This window comes from Cotesia typhae, unplaced genomic scaffold (assembly GCF_013202065.1).
Source record: "Cotesia typhae breed Kobodo isofemale line unplaced genomic scaffold, CoteBio_Ctyphae scaffold_13, whole genome shotgun sequence".
NCBI classification, from domain to species: domain Eukaryota; kingdom Metazoa; phylum Arthropoda; class Insecta; order Hymenoptera; family Braconidae; genus Cotesia; species Cotesia typhae.
Genome location: NW_027423774.1, coordinates 16,968,668 through 16,986,761, shown reverse-complemented (window position 1 = coordinate 16,986,761; position 18,094 = coordinate 16,968,668). Strand labels below are relative to the sequence as shown.

General features: G+C 25.7%; 1 long non-coding RNA gene across 4 annotated transcripts in view; it reads left to right on the top strand.

Annotated features, from left to right (window-relative positions):
* The window catches only part of LOC141534397 (uncharacterized), a 50,241-nt gene extending 33,772 nt beyond the window's left edge, over positions 1–16,469 (top strand). For all 4 annotated transcript variants that reach the window (XR_012480410.1, XR_012480411.1, XR_012480409.1 and 1 more), the window contains 2 exons: positions 12,763–12,884; positions 15,807–16,469. This is a non-coding gene — a long non-coding RNA (uncharacterized LOC141534397). The remainder of the gene's footprint in view (positions 1–12,762; positions 12,885–15,806) is intronic.
* The last annotated feature ends 1,625 nt before the right edge of the window (positions 16,470–18,094 follow it).

Sequence of the window (18,094 nt, the reverse complement as noted above, 5' to 3'; positions counted from 1 at the left end):
ATTTAGGATGATGAAATATAGAAGATAAGGAACGTTGTGTCGGGACTCTATAAACTTGTAACGACATTTTTATGCTAGACGCATCTACTAGAGAAGTCTTTAGTGGAAGCGGTTATTTTAAATAGCATTTCTATCACTTAGGCCTTATTACCCGCGGATACCTTAATTATATTGAATTTAATAAAATTTTTTATACAAGATTTTATAAGAAGTCTTGAAACTATTTTAAAGATTTTTTTTAAATCAAAAAGAAAAATTCCTTTAATAAGAAATTGTTGTTGCGCTGAAAAAAAAATTAACTTGAATCAAGATTAGAATTTTTGAACCAAGAAAATAATTTTGAAGATGATCATTGTCTTGAATCAAGACAAAAAATTCTTAAATCAAATGAAATGTACTTAAACCAAGTGAAATTTCTTAGTTTAAGAATTTTTTAACTCAAATCAAGAAAATAAAATTCTTTAAAATTATTTACTTGATTCAAGTTAATTTTTTTTTCTGTCTGGTTTGATTAAGTCAACTTTATACTTAATTCAAGATTTTTCTTCTCAATAGAAGACAATAAAATTCTTCAAAAAGTATGTTATTTTATTTTACTCAAAAGAAAAAAAATTAAGATAACTCAAAATAGTTCTGACCAAGATTTTTTAGAGTACGAATATGTATGCATAAATATTAATGGAGCTTATTTTTGAAAGGTATTATTTCGTTGTACTTTTAAAATTCGTTGTTTTATATTCTATACCGTCCCGGGCTGATTGTATAAAATATTCAAGTGGATCAATGTAGACAAAAATAATAATAGCCGGTTTTTAATAAGTAAAAGACTTTTAACGATAAAAAAAAAAATCTTGAGTGTTCCGACGTACGCTTTTCTCATTTTATTCCAGGAGATTGTATTCCATTCCTTATTCTTTATCAATGCCTCTTCTTTTTAGTATATACCTTCCTTTATTTTCAGCTTTAGATTAATTACTATATTTTATAGTATTTAACAGACGGAAATTTTATTATTGATAAAGTATAATAAATATGATATTTGCGTGTTGTTAACATTTTAATCTGATTATGATATACATCTCTATTATATTATTTTATATTTTACATTGCATCAAAAAATTGCTTTGATTTCTTCTTAACGTTGATTTACCAAAAAAAATTTTTTTTTGTTATGATTAATTTTTTATTATGCCTCTTTATGTACAACAATAAATTTAATTGATTATTATTATTATTATTATTATTAATCATTATTGATGTTTACTTTATCCGTGAAGTAATATTCAGTTTTTTAGTCCGTAAAAATTTACAAAATATCTCTTTGAAATAGTTCAATTTATTTTCTTTAAAACATGATCTTCAAAAATACTCTAAAATTATTCACTCATTATTAACAAAACTCTCGTACACGTACATTACATATATCTAATTACAAGCTGTGATCTATTGCCCGAGTACTTGTAAATTGGTCTTTATTTTATGAGTAATGGTAGCTTATAATTTATCTATATATACAAGTAGTATATATTGCAGAACTTGTAAATTATCCACTTGGCTGCAATATAAGAAGATATCCATCCACATTGCACGTAATAATACAGTTAGTACTACCAAAACTGTATTTGTATATAAATTACATTTTTATTTCTATTATATATCTTCCCCGACGTATATAAATGTCAAAAACTGACAAAATGGCACTCGTAAAATTCCGCTCGTCTTTTTTATCTCCTACAAAACTCTACGTTATGTCAGAGAAATATATACTTTACGAACATACAAGACATATAAATTAAACTTTAAGTAACTTCTATGACTGTTTTAATCTGGAGACATTTAATTGCACTAGTAAATATCTTAAATATAACTAGAAATAATAAATTTTGTTTTATTTTATTTAACTTTTGTCATTGTGAAGAGGAAAAAGAATTTTATTGAATCTTAGATATAGTTTAAAGTTTATACAGTGTAAATTTTAATGAAGTACATCAGAAAAAAAAATGATAAATTCCAAACAGAATTTTCTAAAAATCTGCAAGAATTTTTGCGTATATTTTAAAACTACGCTGAAGAAAAAAAATTTTTAATTTTTCTTAGCGGGTTAAAAAAAAACTCTGAAAAATCATTTTGAAGAAATTTTTTTTGTCTTGAATTAAGCAAAAATTTTTTTAACTTAAAAATTATTTCTCAGTAAATTTTTTTTTTTCAATATTTTTAATATTAAAATGAACAGATAAAAAAAAATTAATGATATATTTTTCATATTATGCGAATTAAAAAATTTTTATTTTACTATTTTACTAAACATAGTTCTTTTAAAAATTCTATGAAACTTGGAGTTTACAAAAATTTTTGAGTAAAAAGCTTAAAATTCGAACTTGTTTTTTGTTCAGTACGTGAAAATCAATATTCATTACACAGAAAAAAAAATTTCTTGACTGGAGAACAAAATTCTTGGCTCAAGAAAATTTTCAGGTGCCTAAAGGAAGACCGAAGTTCTATTGGCCGATGTAAAAATTTTTCTTGAAATTCTATTCTTGGTGGAAGTAATTTTTTCTTAATTCAAATTATCATAAATACTTGATACAATAAATTTTAATATTTAATCAAGATTTTTAGATACTTTAGGGAAGCAGCGCCACTTACTTCAGATGAGAAAAAAATTTTCTCACCTCGAGAAAATTTTTGTCTTGAATATTTGATACCCATTTTATATTATTTTAGCATGCAATTATACATATTGAATAAAAAAAAATGATTCAATATTATTTGATCTTCCCATTTGACATTTTAATCAATAAAAATATTAATGAAAATTTACTTCTATCGAGATATTTAATTTTTTGGAGCAAGAGAAAATTTTTTTCATGACAAGAAAATTTACTTCTATCAAGAACTAAATTTTTTGGAGCAAGAGGCTGAATTTTCTCAAAACAACAAGATTTTCTTGACTTAAATAAATTTTCTTGGATCAAGATACGTATTTCTTAAAGCAAGAGAATTAATTTTGTTGGAATAAGTCAAATTTCTTGTCAAAAAAAAATTTTTTTCCCGCCCAAGAAAATAATTGAAAAGAAAAATATTTTCTTTTCTCAAGTGAATCTTTTTTCTGTGTACATAATATTATAATTTACAAAATTTTTGTTTGAAAACATATCTAATTTCCAAATTGTTTTTCTTCACACAGTTAGTGAAAAAAATGTAATAAAATTTGAATTTTTTTCCCTAACTATTAAGAAATAAAAAATAAAAAATTCAACTGCATAAAAATGATATTAACAAAATTAATTAATATAACTCTAATTAGAATAAGTAATTACAAATTACCTATTACGTCAAATCTGTATCCAGAGATAAAACGAGCCAGAAATTAAAATTATAATTGCAGCTTAAAAAAACAAACAAGGAGGTAAATAAAAACTGGGATGCAGTCTGGAGTGTCTGCACGCAGGACAGCAGTGAAGTAGAGAGAAATAAATAAAAGTAAAGTTTAGATTTAGAGTCGAGTGTCTCGTTGGCCCACCCCCCTCGAGGAAAGGGGGACCCGTGGCACTATTTGGCCGTGACGGTCGCGAGCCTATCGGCTCAGTACGACTAGAATGCGTGGCATTCATTGGTTGAACTGGTCTAGGCAGTGGGCGGAGATTGATCTCTCTCTACAAGTGCTAGGCTTTTTCTAGTCTTTTTGACTATGGCCCATGGGGTATGGTGCTCTAGGTATATACCATAGACAGAAAAACAAAAAAAAAATGCTTTACTTCAACCAAAAAATCAATGAGAAATGCCAAAATAGTTTTGGCTAGAATTGAATTTTTATTGAAGCAAAAAATTTTCATTGTGCCCAAAATAATTTTTTTCTTTAATTTGCGAAATTTTTTTTCTGTTTTCAAGAATTTATTTTTTCTATGTGATAGTTATATACATAAGGAACCCGCGGGTAATAAGGCCTAAGTGATAGAAATGCTATTTAAAATAACCGCTTCCACTAAAGACTTCTCTAGTAGATGCGTCTAGCATAAAAATGTCGTTACAAGTTTATAGAGTCCCGACACAACGTTCCTTATCTTCTATATTTCATCATCCTAAATATGCTAAAGTAGAGCAGAAGAATTCCTAAAAAACGATTTGACTAAATGGTAAACATTTTTTATAATTTTATATTTAATAATTTAAAATCATTGTTTTAATTTTTATCAACATCTTGAAAAATATTGTTGCTCAATTTAAGTGATGATTGATTTCTAATACCAATTTTATCAGGTATAGTATAACTATTTCCAGTATATATAACCCTTGGGCCTTATTTTACTACGGTAGGGTAATAAGGCCCAAGGGTTATATATACTGGAAATAGTTATACTATACCTGATAAAATTGGTATTAGAAATCAATCATCCCTTGGGCCTTATTACCCTATCGTAGTAAAATATGACCTATTCGCAAGGTTTTTGAAAAAATTTAATTTTGTGTTTGTTTATGGTGAAAATTACCATTACTCCATTATATTTTATGGCTAATATATTAATTTAAAAATTAATGATACATTGCAATAATTAAATATTATCGATTTTTTTCAAAATCTCCCTCAGCTAGGCCTTATTAACCGCCTGTACCTTATATATTATACCTGACACTTGTTCTTGCACCACCACAGTTTATCCCTTTACTATTAACTATTCACTACTTTTTATTCTTCTTTTTTTTTATAGTAAATTAAGGATCATGTTTTTTCCTCCATTTTATCCGTCTTTACACTCTACTAAATCATCATCAGATTCTGTCGCCAGGATTTTATAAAGCCATTCGTTATTCCCTTGTATGTAGACATATATATTGCTGTTAGACTACCTTACCTTCTGATCTTTTATTATATTCAATAGTTTGCTCCAACAATTACATCGCTTTATTGTAAATTATAATAAAAAAGTTTAATTTCAAAGTTTAGGAGCTTCAATTAAACAATGTCTATTGTTAACAACTATTTTTGTCCCTAAATTTTTATTCTTAGGTTAAATAATTAATTTTTTGATAATTTATCGACTTTTCATTGATAAAGTAATGAGTTTTAATAATATAAAAAGTTAATATTAAAAAAGTTTAATTAATACATTGATATAAAAAATAAACTTAATTTAATTAAAAGAAAAAATTTTAAACTATTAAAAAAAATTGTTAAATTTTTAATTAAATAGAAATTTTCTTAATCGAAGTTAAAAAGAAAAATTCATGAGTTTTAATTAAAAAAATTTTTTACTTTGATTCAAAATAATAATGAAAATCTTTCAAATGATTTTTTTATTTTGAAGATTTTTTTTTTTTCTTGAATCAAGTTAATAATGGTACGTAAGAAAAATCGTTCTTATATTAAAAATTTTTATGTGTGCTATAATATTGAGAGCAATTACTTTTTTATTTTTCTGTTAAAACTTCTGCTTTTAGTTTTTTTTTCCTATGTAATATTTTTCAAGAAGAAAACATTGAAGTTTTAAGATAGTGATGTCCTTGGCTCTTTACAGCAACAGATTAGACTTTTGGAGCAAAAGAGTACTTAAACCCAAGTAATAAAAGTTAAGCACAATTTTAAAAGCTAGTACATTTCTACTATTACTGAAAATTTAGACATTTGGTCGACAGAAAATGAGTGTCATGATTCGTACTGGGGGAAAAAGAAAAAAAATTTGTTGTTAAAAATAAAATTTACAATTTTTACTCTTGAAATTAAATACACAATTTAATTTTAAAATTCAGTACATGTTAAATCATTTTATTCTTTATATATTTAATTGTAAATTAATTTTTTTTTGCACTGGTAGATTTGTTCATATTTAATAAGCTTTATTAACTGTTAATAAATGATTTGTTAAATACGATTTATTAAATGTTAATAAATATTTGTTAATGGTTAATGAATATTTGTTAACTGTTAACAAATATTTATTTATTTATTAAAAATCAAAAGCAAAAATAGCAATTTTCTTTTGACACTTTTTACAACCCTGTAGCTGGAATATATGACAATAATTCAATTCACTAAATAAATTAACATTTTTAATATTTAAAAATATAAAAGATAATTATGAGCTGTGATAGAATTCGTTATATTACAATAAACGTTATTATAATGTAATATAATTAATGCAAATAATTTATAAAAATGATTTTTGATTATAAGCAAATTCATTCAACAAAATATTTATTAACTGTTAATAAATATTTGTTAACTATTTATAAATACTTATTAACTATTAATAAATGTACTTTCCTCCTAAATAAATGTTAATTAAATTAAATAATTGTCTTCAAATAAATTAAATTATTAATAGTTAATAAATCCTTCTATCAGTGTAGTGCAGAACCAATTTATTTTATAAAATCAAACATAAATAAAATTTGTTTTAAGCCGTAAGATGGACGGCGGAGTTTTTAAGAAAGTTCACCTTTACAAACATGGAATGTGAGTGTTATCCATACATGTTTTTAAATTCAAATAAAATTAATTTTAAAATAAAATTAATTAATTAAAAAAATTGATTTAATAAGAAAATTTCTTAAACAAAATAATTTTTTTTTTTTTTTTATTTTTAGTTTTGAACAGTTTTACTAAATTATACAAATTTTAATCTTAATTTATATAAAGTTGATAGGTAATTTATTCATTCTGCTCAAATTATCGTATACTATAAAGTTCATCCCCATTTACAAAACAGCATACGAGTGTAAAAATCGATCGATAAATTTCTTGAAATTTATTATATATTTTATTTACACATATATAATATGAAATAGAGAAAAGTTTCTATTCGGGTTGCCAGGGTAACACATCTGCACTTACTCACTCTATACTTTTATTATATTTCTTTACTTCGCTCGTGCCCACTTTAAGCTTATTGCAGTCTCGGATAAATTTTACTCCAAGTACCGGTAACCGCCGTACTACTATCATACACAGAGCACTTGTACATACAGTTTAAAAGCGCTGCAAAAAAAACTACTACGTATAATAGTAATAAAAAACGCAAAAAAATAAAAATGAAACTGATGGAATGAAAAAAAGAATGTCAAAGACAAAGACACTGAAAATAAAAAACGTCTTTATTTTTATATAGTGCTTTGTAAAAAAAAGAAACAAAATATTATTCACTGACCATATTTTTTATCTTTACACATTTATCTATATATTATATTATATAAGCATATATATTATATATAACAGTAAACCATAGTCTTTTGAAATAATGCGGTTTCCTTTCCGTAGAATCAAAATTCTCTATTATGCACATTCTGTAAACTGAATAGCAGCAAATATTATATATATATATAATTTATAACGTGAACTTTATGTATGCGTCGAGAGTTAGAAGCGTATTATTATATTATTATTAATATTATAATAAAAATAATAATAAGAATGTAAAAAATTTGCGTAATGGATGATTTTGAATTGATTAATCTTCCTCTGAGTAAAATTAATTCTGAGAAGAATTTCATTTATGTCATTCACAAAAAAACTTCCGCGGAGTAGATTTTTTTTTTTAATTAAATACATTATTCGTTTAAAATTAAAAAATGAACTGAAAAAAAAAAATTAACTTGAATCAAGTAAAATTTATTTAAACCAAGAAAAATTTCTCATTTTAAGAAATTTTTCACTCTAATCAAGAAGATGAATGAAAATTCATCCAAAATTAATTGAATTTTGGATTCACAGTAAATTTTTTTTCTTTTGTGCGTGTTTAGAAATTAAAAGAATTAAAATAAACTTTTTGTTAGTTCAATGAAAAAAAAAAAATATTAATATTTAAAGAAAATTGCATTAATATTTTTTTCAATGTCTATACTAAGTATCATTTTTTTTCCCCTCCGGGTGTAAAGCGTCAACTTTAGCCCCGCTGCGCTAAACAAAGTTTCCGCTTTACACCTTCGTCAGGGAAAAAAATAGTATACACTCCTCGGGAAGTAAATAAGAAAGCCTCAGATCACATGTTTGTTGACCTCGGCTTCGCCTCGGCCAACAATTACATGTGATCTGAGACATTTCTTACTTTACTTCCCTCGGTGTGTAATATACTATTTTATAAATTCTGTCTATAATAATTTATTTAACAAGAAATCATAGAAATTGCCATATGTCGGGTAATTTAAGTAATATTGAAGTAATTAATTTTATTTAATTAAATAAAGTACTCTTATTTATTTTTTTTTCTTTTTACGTTAGAATTTATGAATAAGACTTGAAAAAAAAAAAAATAATCTTTATTAAAATTTGGTTCAATGTTTCAAAACAAATAAAATTTTTTGAAAAAGTATAATTAATATCTGCAAACTTAAACTTGAAGCAAATGTTTTGGAGTATTTTGTTAGTAATTTGGCCTATAAAACTTGTTTCAGTTAAAAAAAAATTAAAAAACTAGATTAACTCCATACACGAAAAGAACAAGATGACACTGGATATTATCCCAGATTATACTAAGTGAAAAAAAATTATCAGATAGTAGCTAATATAATCCAGATTACAATGAGTATAATCCAGATTATAATGAGTATAATCTATATTATAATGAGTATAATCCAAATATCACCCAGTATAATCTGGATTATACTAGTTACTATCTGAAAATTTTTTCACCGTAGATATCATTAAGTATAATCTGGGATGATATCCAGTGTCATCTTGTTCTTTCCGTGTATGGGAAGTGTTTTCGTTCTTCATTCCGATACTCCGAGTGATGGAAGTGAAAATTCACAGCGAATTTACTTTCGATTTATTACAGTGTTTTCATTTAAAATGAATGATTATTATCATTTTTAATTTTTTTTTAATATTCCCGTGTTATAATATAATGCACCTGAATATGAAGTTCATTCACACGATGTACGAATAGAGCGTGGATCTCTGCTAAATATAATATGGCGGCGGTTGTATCTCGGAACCCTCATTTTTCCCACTTAAAACAACTCCCTCGCCCCCTCATACTTCGCCCTAACTCCCTAATTCAACGCCCCTGTGATTACTCGTCATACCCCTCCTTAGTAGATGAAGGTTCTCAGAGTCTCGTCATCCCCCACCAGAAATTATCCCACATTTTAGTAAGAGTTAAGCTCTATATGTTTTATTATATACATATATGTCATAAATATATGTTCATCACTGGATCCTGGATCTAGATAGAATTTAGTGCTTAAATGCTAGTTAGCAAAACTTAGTTATCACCCACACTGTCACTGCTCGACACCCTACTTTTACCCGTCACTCATATATATATACTTATATTGTATATAACTGGCATAAATGTCGTGCTTAAAACTCGTTTAATTGGAGTTAGTCAACGTTCACGTATATAAGTATTTACTACAGATTATTATATATTATACATGATATAAACGTCGATTACGATGGCTTCTTTTGCACATTCTTTTAGCATTAATCACTCATCCCTAAGCCGTTAAATCAACTAAATTAAATTTATACACGTATTTACCTCTTTTCTATGTATTATAGTCTTTGTATATATTTTTTATGTGTATATGAGTATTTTATAAATTAGAGTAATCTAATTTTGAATGAGGCCATTAGTGCTTCAATAAAATATAGTGTAAAAAGGAGTCTTAAATCTTATTAAAAATTTTTATCTCAATTTTACAAGGTGTAAAATGTTTTAAACTTTCTTATCTTTTACTTAAAATCAAATTTAATTTATACAATAATAAAAAAAAATTTTCTTAAATAAAAATAATTATTTTTTATAAATGAAATTAATTTATTTTTATTTGTGTCTAAAATTTTTTACCAAAATTTGTTGTTTTTAAAAAAAAAACTACAATTATATTAAGAAAGAAAAATGTCCATAAAAATTTGTCCGTTTTTGTTTAAATTCAAAATAAAACCATAAAAAATAATGAAAACTAGAAAATTTTTACAAAAACTTCAACTTTTTCATTAGTTACTCAAAGAAACTTAAATTCTCACAACATATAAATATTATAATTTAATTTAGCTCTTCATCCTTCATATTTTAATACCGTGAGACTTCTAGTTTATTTGAAATTATAGGGCAGCACTGTATTTATGCTAAAGAATCACGTTAGATAATTACAACAATTGTAAAAAAATATTAATAACAATAATACATTCTCGGTTCTGGTTCTTCTTTATATTTTTGTCGTAGTTGTCTTCATGAGCTGGAACTAACGTTTTATATCTATAATAATGAGGGACTTTTGAGAAGAGTGGTAGTATGAGCATTAGTATTAGTATATAGGAACGAGTAGGCAGACAGAAGAGATTTTAGTAGTCTTAGTAGTCTTATATATGTTCAACTCAGATATATTTTCATGGGGTGTGTTGTAGAAGTTGTTTAAAAGCATTTTGGCTGATGTTAGGACGGAGAAAAATTAAATAAGACAAGAACAAAGTCAAATATATATACATATAAGAAAGTTAGAGTAAAATAAAAGGATGAGAAGAAGGAAAAGAGTAAGAGTCTGTATCGTGATGCATATCGCGACCAGCACCTAATCGGTCAATTGGAAAGAGGCCCTTATTCCCCGAGTAGCCGAAGGCAAAATGCCCAGTGAGGCCATTACACTGTCTACGTATATATTCGAATATATATATATATATATATATATATATATATATATATATATATATATATATATATATATATATATATATATATATATATACGTATACAAGAAGAAAGAACCAAGAACGCCGGTTCTGCTGCTGCAACCATGAGATTTTTACAACAGCACTACACTGCAAACTTCTCCTGCTCCTTCTACTCTTCTCATACCTTTTATTATTTTTTTTTTTATTTGCTTTCCTCTATTTCTTCTTATTCTTCTTCATCATCCTCTTGTTCTTCTCTCTTCCAAGATCCAACTTTTTTTTTTCCTTAATATTATTATTATTATTATTATTATTATTATTGTTATAATTTGTTTATTTTTTATTTTATTCGCTGTTATGCACTCCTACTCTTCGGCCATTGCCATCAAAAGTGGCCCTTTTCTTCATACACTTTACACTGGCTTATTTAGCCATTGGCGCGACCCTTTAGGGACACTCATTTATTCTTTATATATTTTTTACACATAAATACGTAGCTATATACACAAAAATTTACATTAAAAACTCATATAATATTTTAATATTTTAATCAAAATTATAATCACAAACTAAAAATTAAAGCTTTTGAATTCTTTCAACATCTGGAGTTAGAAAATTCAACGTGCTAATAAATTATTGATTTATAAACGATAATTTTCACTGATACTAAAATTAGTTTCATTACCAAACTGATTTTAAATTTAAATTATCTATAAACTTAATGTTTTATACAAATTGCTATTATATAAACAATATTTCAGGATCTTTTAATTTTCAAAAATTTTTTCTTTTATATTTCTTATTCTCTTTTTCTCTGTATTTTATTTATATTTACTATTACACTATGTTACTATTTCTCATTATTATACAAAGATGTAAAATTGTTTTATAATGTTACTTACGTGTACCATTACCATTGTAATTTTTACCATTTGCTATTCGGTTTTTAGCCTTGGCATTTAAATAAATATAAATAAAAAAAGAAATAGTTAAGATATATTAATAGGGAAGAAAAAAAGAAAAATTTTGTTACGCACAATGATGTAAAATGTTTTACATTATTTTAGCCCTTATATATTTTTGTTTTTGAAAAAAGTCTAGCGGTAACAATAGTATCGTATAGAAAAATCATGTAAATAAAAATTAAATTTAAAGTTGAAAAATTATGTGAAATTATTAAAGTTTAAATAAGTTTCCGAAGTTTGTCCATTTAATTCCATGTATAACTTCCCATAGCTTTTTGTCGCTTTTTAAAATTAAATTTCAACGAAAGTAGTTTAGAAACAGTTCGGTTTTTTTTTTTATTTAGAATTATTTAAAATTGTTTAAACTTTTGTATTTTTGTAATTTTTTGGGTTGTTAAATTAATAAAAACTTTACAAGGATCTCCTTGAATAATAAATTTTTTTTTTTTTTTTTTTTTTTTTTTTTAACAATTACAATGAACTTATTAAAATACACACATCGGTTACCTGAAGAAGTCAGAATTGTTCTGACGAAATGTTGTAAATTGGAGTAAATAAAAAGAAAAACACAAATTATTTGGTCTATTATATAATTTTTAATTATTAAGCCAATATAATTTTATACTTGATAAATTTTACTTGCGTTAATTAGCGTACATCTAATTTTACAAAGACAAATTTATAAAACTAGAAATAATTTAAATTAAGAAATGAATTTATTATAATATCTGTATCACAAACCGAACTTTTTTGTAAAATTAGATGTACGCTAATTAATGCAAATAAAATCTATTTATCTAAAACATAGTTCATTAATTTGAACTCATGTTTCCTGTAAAAATTTTTTAATCTTAAACCATAGATAAATTCTATTACAATATACTATTTTATATAAATATTTTTATATATTAATATTAATAATTTTTTAAAGTTTGATGAAGTTCATAATTGTTTTAAATATTAATTAATAAAAATATTTTACACCAAGATTAATATTAAAAAAAAAAAAAAACTACAATACGATGTATGAAGATATTAAGCACTGGCTTATGCGGATTAAATAAATGAGTGTGTTGTATAAAGGATGATGATAATTTTGCGTGAGACGAGTAGCTCTGGATGAACATAGACCATATGAAATAATAAATGTCACAGTGAATGAAATTTCTCTTTTATTGCTTTCAGGTGACCTGACATATACGACAGTCCATGGGGAGTCCCGTTGAACCTGAATTGACACCACCTGGCGAGTGGTGACGTTACACTCCCCCTGGAGATATATGACACACCGTTTCGACATAAGACGAGTTGAGAATTCAAGACTGCTCATATGCGTACAGTGTATATATATATATATATATATATATATATATATATTAGGGTGGGTCAAAAAAATCGAATAATTTATTTTTGATTTTATACTCTGAAAAATAGGTTCGTAGACACCTAAAAAGAATTCTCTCCAAGTATAAGCTCTTAATTATAACGGGAAGGTCCTCCGCTTTGCGGGTTTCTATTTTTTTCGAATAATCAGATAAAAAAATTTATATCTCGCTTCCAACTGCTTGGAAAAATATTCCGTGGCATAGATTTTGTGAGAAATTGAATGCTTTACAAAAAAGGTCTCTTATGACTTTTTCAAAAACTCAACCGATTAAAAGATATTCATAGTTGAAGTTTGGCTATTTTAAGGAAAATATTCGTTTTTATTATGAATTTTATAAGTCGATGAAAAAAATTATTTCGGATTGCGGAACTCATGATTTTGTAGGAAATTTACTGCTCTACAAAAATGGTCTCTTATGATTTTTTGATTAAGTGAAGCCGTTACGAGATATTCATCGTCAAACATTAACGAATATCAATATTTCCAGTTTTTGATCAATAATTCGATAAATTTTAATTTAAACTATGAGTTTCAGGAAAATTTATATAAATTTGAGTTTCGATCGATAAAGAAATGTTATAATAAGTTAGATAAAGAATTATTGGAATTATCATTGATTTTCCTTGGAGAAATGCCTCAAGAAAAGATTTCTTTCAAACGTCCTGGTGCTGTTCATCATGCTAGATGGATGGCTAAGGCCATTTATAGTTTGAAAATGTATCTATTCAGAGATGAATTCAAACTCTCTCAGAAAGAATTGCATGGTCTTCGTCATTTCTGTATTTTTATAGTCACATTGTATTTAAAAGCTTGGTTTTCATCAACTTCTGCAACAACTGCTGCTTATCATGACTTGCAGTTTATGAAAAATTTATTGGAGTACAAACATATCAATCCTTTGATTTCTTCAGCTACGTGTGAAAAAATGATTTCGCACTTATGGTATTTGAGCGATGAACTTGCCATTTTATCACTGTTTGACGATGGCGTTCCATTAGAAGTAAAAAAAGTATTGTTGAAGCTGTTAATACTCGTGAAGGTACAGATTCTAAAGCTAAAAGATTTGTAATTGCTAAAAAGATTTGAATTCATTGGCGCAGAGAACTCTGAGTGACTTTGTGTCTAAAAAGTCATTAAATCTTTTCAAAATCTTCGATCTACCGTATGACTTTCTTGATGTCGATGTTGAATTATGGCCTACTAATGAGAGTTATCTCGAAAATAAAGAATACTTTCAACAACTAAAAGTTGTCAATGATTCAGCAGAGCGAGCTGTTGCATTAGTCAGTGAATATAATCAATGCTTGACAAAAATGAAGAACAATTCCAGTACTTATTGCAAGTTGTCAAAGAACATCAAAAACATTCCCAAATTGTAATAAAAGAAATTATTTATAGTAATAGCGTACTGTTATGTTAAAAATATAGACAATTATATTGCAATTGATAATTCAATAAAAAATTTATCTATAAAAAAGTTAAATACTGGTTGTTTCTTACTTGATTCAATACTTTTCATATTAAATTTGACAAAGAAATATGTCATTCACTTCAAATTAAACTAATCATTGGCTATATGTCGAAAAAATGCTCTAATTTCTTGTTTTAATGCAATCAAACAAGCTCAAGACTGAAAACAATATTAAAAAAATTGTTTATAACATTTCTTTATCGATCGAAACTCAAATTTATGTAAATTTTCCTGAAACTCATAGTTTAAATTAAAATTTATCGAATTACTGATCAAAAACTGGAAATATTGATATTCGTTAATGTTTGACGATGAATATCTCGTAACGGCTTCACTTAATCAAAAATCATAAGAGACCATTTTTGTAGAGCAGTAAATTTCCTACAAAATCATGAGTTCCGCAATCCGAAATAATTTTTTTCATCGACTTATAAAATTCATAATAAAAACGAATATTTTCCTTAAAATAGCCAAACTTCAACTATGAATATCTTTTAATCGGTTGAGTTTTTGAAAAAGTCATAAGAGACCTTTTTTGTAAAGCATTCAATTTCTCACAAAATCTATGCCACGGAATATTTTTCCAAGCAGTTGGAAGCGAGATATAAATTTTTTTATCTGATTATTCGAAAAAAATAGAAACCCGCAAAGCGGAGGACCTTCCCGTTATAATTAAGAGCTTATACTTGGAGAGAATTCTTTTTAGGTGTCTACGAACCTATTTTTCAGAGTATAAAGTCAAAAATAAATTATTCGATTTTTTTGACCCACCCTAATATATATATATTATAAATATATATATTATATATTATATATACCTGTACCATTAATAAAAATAATAATAATAATATTAATAATAGTAATCCAGTCGTCAATCTGTGGACGGCTCGCTAATGCACACACTTGCAAGAGAAGCAGCTACTTGATGACACTAACCCGTAGATCCGAACTTGTGGGCTATTTTATATGCATACCGCAAGCTCCTATCTACCGGTACATGTAGTCAGGCCGGCGTTTTAAGATTGATATATACATATATCTCATATATCACGTCTAAATGTCCAGCTCCATGATATACATATATATATATATATATATATATATATATATATATATATATATATATATATATATATATATATATATATATATATATATATATTCATTTAATTAAATCTATGTAATTCTGTATACATATTACAAGGCAAGTAGGATCATCTTCAAATTGCATAGCTCATATCATACTTCATCGAGATCTATCAGCAATTATTTTTATTTTATTCTTTATTATTATAGTTATAATTATTTTTAATTTTTAATTTTTAATGCCTAAATAATTTTATTATCTTTTGTTTTCTTTTGTTATTACAGTTTTGCTTTGTGCTGTCATTATGATGAGGAAGAAATGTTCACTCTTATCAAGATTCACACTATTACATGAAATCGCTGTTGTTATTACTCATTATATATTGCATTGTTTTTATTATAAATAAATTTTTAGAAATTGTATTTTTTTTTTCATCAAGTTTTAAATTTTGTTGATTAGAAATTTTAAGGGATTGTACGCACTTAGAATTAAAAAAAAAAAAAAAAAAACAATTTCATTTTTATAATGTACTGGTATTTAAAAAATTCAATGTCAATTGGACAAATGGTTTTAGAGATATATTTATATTTGTAAAGCCTAATCGATGCGCGTCGCACTTTGATGGGGCTGAGACTAAAAAGTTTGAATTACTTTTTATCAAAAATATATTGTCAAAATAGATGAGCAAGATTTATTTATAACAACTGATTAGTCTTTAATTTTTTTTTAAATTTTTTAACTCTATTTATCAGTAATTGATATTGATTATTCAAATTAATTTAAATAAATATTTTTATGAACAACTTAAAGCTAAAATTTTGATTGGAGTTTAAAAAATTTTTTATAAATACATTTTGTCAAAAGCAAATTTCTTCTGTTCATTATTAAATAATAATTTCAAATTTTAATGATTTGAACTAAAAAAAAATCATTATTTGTACACGAATAACTTTAAATACACAATAATTTTTTACTGTGTAATTTTGATTATAATCTTTTGTGATAGTTTCTAGTTTTGGAATAATATTGACTAAAATTATATTATAAGTAATATCTTCATTTTGTGTATTTAAAAAACTATAATAAAATTTTAATCAATAACATTCCACAGCTAGTTACTCTTATAAAAGAACAATAATAATTATGATCACTTTATTTTCTCCACGTAAAAAAACAAAAACTCATAATTAAAGTTAAAAGTCATTACTAAAAGTATATAAATTTTTATATCCATCAACTAAAAGGTCACTTGATAAAAATAAAAAATAAATGGCTTTTTTGGCCTTCTGAGTGTATATAATCCTTTAAGTATTTTATGTATCAAGTATAATTCATATCATTTTTTACCATAAAACATAACATATATATAAAAATGAAAAAATTGTCAATTTATAATGATGATGATGTCGATTATTACCAGTAAAAGCATATTTAAACTGCGACGATGCCTGGGTGAGGTAGTAGGTTGTATAGTGGGTAATTGCACCTGCAGATATGAAGTTCACTGTACAGCTTGCTAACTTTCCCGGTCGTCGGCGCTACAACGTCACATACAAAAACATCTCAAGAAGAAGACAACATGGAATACTTAATTGCTGCCAAAGGAAGAATAGTAACAATAAAAATAATTATTGTTATTATTATAATAGCAATAATTATTATTATTTTCAGTAAATTATAATTTTTATTATAAAGGAACTTGTCGAGTGTAATGAGTACGGTGTGACTTTTATTAAGACTGAGTAAATTTGAATTTAATTTATAATAATAATAATAATAATAATAATAATAATAATAATAATAATAGTAAATTTTTATTATATTAAAAATGTATTAAATTAAAAATTATATTAAAATATATTATTATTATTATTATAAACAAAAAATGTTCCTGTTATTATTCTATTAGTATGATTGTGTATGAAAAATAATGTAAGAAGAAAAAAGATGATTACGATGTAATGATGAGTATGAAAATCAGGATTAAGAGAAGGGCAATGGCGAGCAGGCTATATAAATAAGCCTGCCGCTTCGCCGGTTCCCTGAGACCCTAACTTGTGACGTCGCGACCGATATCTCACAGGCTAGATTCTCTGGTATTGGCGATGAGTTCTGCCTTTTGGCCGGTCGAACGACCGGTCCGGCACCGCAAACGTTCGCCGGCCCTTTTAACGCAGTCTCGTCACCACGATGGATCGGCTAAGTGCATGTCCAAACGTGTTACTTTTTGCTATATATATATATATAAATAAAAAAAAATTTATATATATATTTATATTTCTATTTACAATGAGGTATCTTGTACAATAGCATTCTTTATTATTATATACGGGACCGGCGAAAGGGGTTTGCTTATATACGCAAATGACATCTTGTTGTGGAGAATGTGGTATGTAAAGGAGAGTGTCGTGTTTAATTTAAATCTAATAAAGATCATCTATATGCTATATTGTATCATACACGGAGGAAAAAAGTTACTTTTGTTTTTTTAATGTTAAATTAAAAAATTTTATTATTAATTGTATATTTTATTTATTTAATGGAAAATAATGACTGATTTTTTTACTTCTGG